We start from the raw sequence: 2,767 nt of genomic DNA on the forward strand, positions 1-2,767 counted from the left end.
CCACAGGGCAGTGCTAACATCCCCAGGCAGGCCCCTGCCAGGCCCGTTCACTGCAAGAGCAGGTCAGGGAAGCTGTGAGGGATGCAGGAGGATGCTCAAAGATGGCACCAGGGACTCAGCCACCACCTGCAGCCACACTTGAAATGAGGTCTCTTTCTACTCCAGTGCCAAAGGGACTCCCTGTCCTCTCCACCAACATGAACATGCCACAGCAGCACAGGCACATGAACTATTAAAGAGGTTTTTCTTCTGGGTAAGACTGAATGAGGCCAGAATTGCAGGAGGAGGAGGAAGAAGCCAGTTTAACCCCACATTCAAGGTGCAAACAAGAGATTTCCATGCCAGCATCTGGGCCACAGCAGACAGATGGAAGCAGAGCTGGTTTAAGGCACTATTCAGGGTCATGTCCTGGGTTTGTCACTGATCTGCTGTCCCTTAGCTTTTGTCTAAACATCTTCCCTGTTTAGACGGCAGCATCTTTCACGTCTACTAAGAGCACAACCGCTCCAGCATGGACAGCTCCAGTTTATGAAGGTCTGATTGCTGTTAGGAGCACAAGAATTTACTTGTTAGTACAAATTAAAGGGAAAATAAAAGGGAGGGGAAAGGGCAGCCACCTTCCCACTGGTTTCCTACCCATCCTCAAGAGCCCTGCAATAGCAGCAGTGCACCAAGAGAGGTGCCAAGGCTGGGCTCTTAGACCTACCTCTTGCAACTGCATTGTCAGCCCCCCAGTTACATCTGCAAACATTATACACGGCCACCCTTGAGAAAAGGCTGGGATCGGGTCCTCAAGAACAGCCCAGGTCTGCATTTATCCAACCCAGAGCCTCTCCAGCCCACACAGAGAACTTTTCCACCAGGAAGCTTTGTGCAGAGCTTTGGGCTGATCCACAGGGAGAAAACTCAAGGTTGGTGGCCCTTTTGCATGGCATTGAGCAAACAGCAGCACGGAGAGAGGAGAGAAATCAAAGCCAGTGCACTCGGGGGCCACTGCGACTCCTCGCTTTCTCTTGGCTGTACTGAGCATTGGTTTCTAATCCACTTCCCATCTCGACCCCGAGCAGTTCTCTCCTGCTGCGGGCTCCAAGCCACGTAGCACAGGCGATGGATATCGATCGGTGTTGGATCAGGGCTTTCACTGGTTGCCACTTCCCACAAGGTCTGCTTGGAGACCACACAAATCCACCCACCAAGAAAAGCACTTCAGAGCCCTCACAAGCAATCAGTGTCCCCGGGCTCCTGTTGTGGAGTGTGGGACATTGAAAGGAACACGCTCTGCACAAGCACAGGAACTCGGATTGGTTTTTGACACCGGGAGATTTATGTTCTTCTCTTTGCTTGCGAGACTGCTCCCAGTTCCCAGGGAAGGGCAGGGAAGCCTCCTGCAGAAGGAGCTGGGTTTACTCCATTTACACAGAGCTTCTCAGGGGACTCTTTCCACTCTCTGGTTTTGCCATAGAAGGACCTGTCTTTGATTCCCATCACCTCCAGGTCAGCCCTGGCCATCCTCACAGCCTCTATCCAACATGCTGCCACCCCAGGAAACCAGGCAGTACAGCCACCATGCTTGAGAGACAGGAAACACAGCCATGCTCTCAAGCCTTTGCAGGACACCAGTGCAGAGGGATCACACACCCTCAAATTCTCTGGCTGCTTTGAGCCTGTGTAAGGGACCTGCACAGATTTGCTGAGGATGATGGATGGGGAAAGGGATGAACCTCTATTGCCTCACCCCCACCCTGTTCACCACTGCTTCAAAGCCTCAGAACATTCTTTCCTCACCTCCATCAGGTGTTTCATCCTCTCCTTCCATCCCTGGAGAGGTGACCTGCAGAGAGTCGGTGCAGGCACCCTGCTGCCCAGCAGGGATGGGGTAATCACACCAGTACATACACTAAGCTGTGCAGCTAAAGCACATCTACGTACTAAAGCTTCCTCTGCACTGAATGAACTTGTTTCATTTAAGTCAGTAATGGGTCAAGCCAACAGTAACTTGCCTCCATCAGATCTCCTGGAAGGCCCAGTGAGAGTTGTGGGAGAAAGAGAAGGAAGCACTTTTATCCTAATTAAAACACCACCTTCCCAACACCTCCCACCAAACTGCTTAATCACAGCAGATGAGTTTCTGTAATTACAGCAGGAAGTGATTTATCTTGGGGTCCGAAGGTTTAGAAGCATGACCTGAAGAGAAAGCTGGTGGCAGCAAAGAGGATAAACCTGCTTGCAGGGGGATCTCGGAACCATGCAGCCCAGCTCCAAGTCTCTAAATGCCTCCCTAATCCGTTCCAGGAAACATGTTTATGTGTCAGCAGACCCCTCCAAGGATCAGCTGTTGTGCGCTGTCTGACTCCAAACAACATTCCATGCGGGAGCAGGACATCCCTGGGAAGGGAAGAACCAGCAGCAGGTAGGCAGCGCCTTCTCCACGCACGGACAGCTTTGCCCTGGCTGAGAAATCACGTGCCAAGGCTCTTTCTTCCTCTGAGACAAATGAGGACGTTTCTTCCAAGCTAGGTTTGACCACTGGACCATCCCAGCATTCCCTTGTCACAGCCTAAGAGAGCCGGACAGGCCTGGGGTCACCTCCATCACCAGTCACAAACACCCAGGGGAAGTGGTGAAAGGGGCACCTGCAGCAGCTCCCCCTTCTCTGCATTCATCACCTGCTGCAAGCAGCTGGAGAAGGGATTCCTCAGCTTCATCAGGGTCTTAACAACAGCGTTGCAGTCAATATTCACTTGCTGTGTGTGGCAGCTTTACCGAG

Source organism: Psittacula echo (assembly GCF_963264785.1).
Source record: "Psittacula echo genome assembly, chromosome: 22".
Classification (NCBI taxonomy): Eukaryota; Metazoa; Chordata; class Aves; order Psittaciformes; family Psittacidae; genus Psittacula; species Psittacula echo.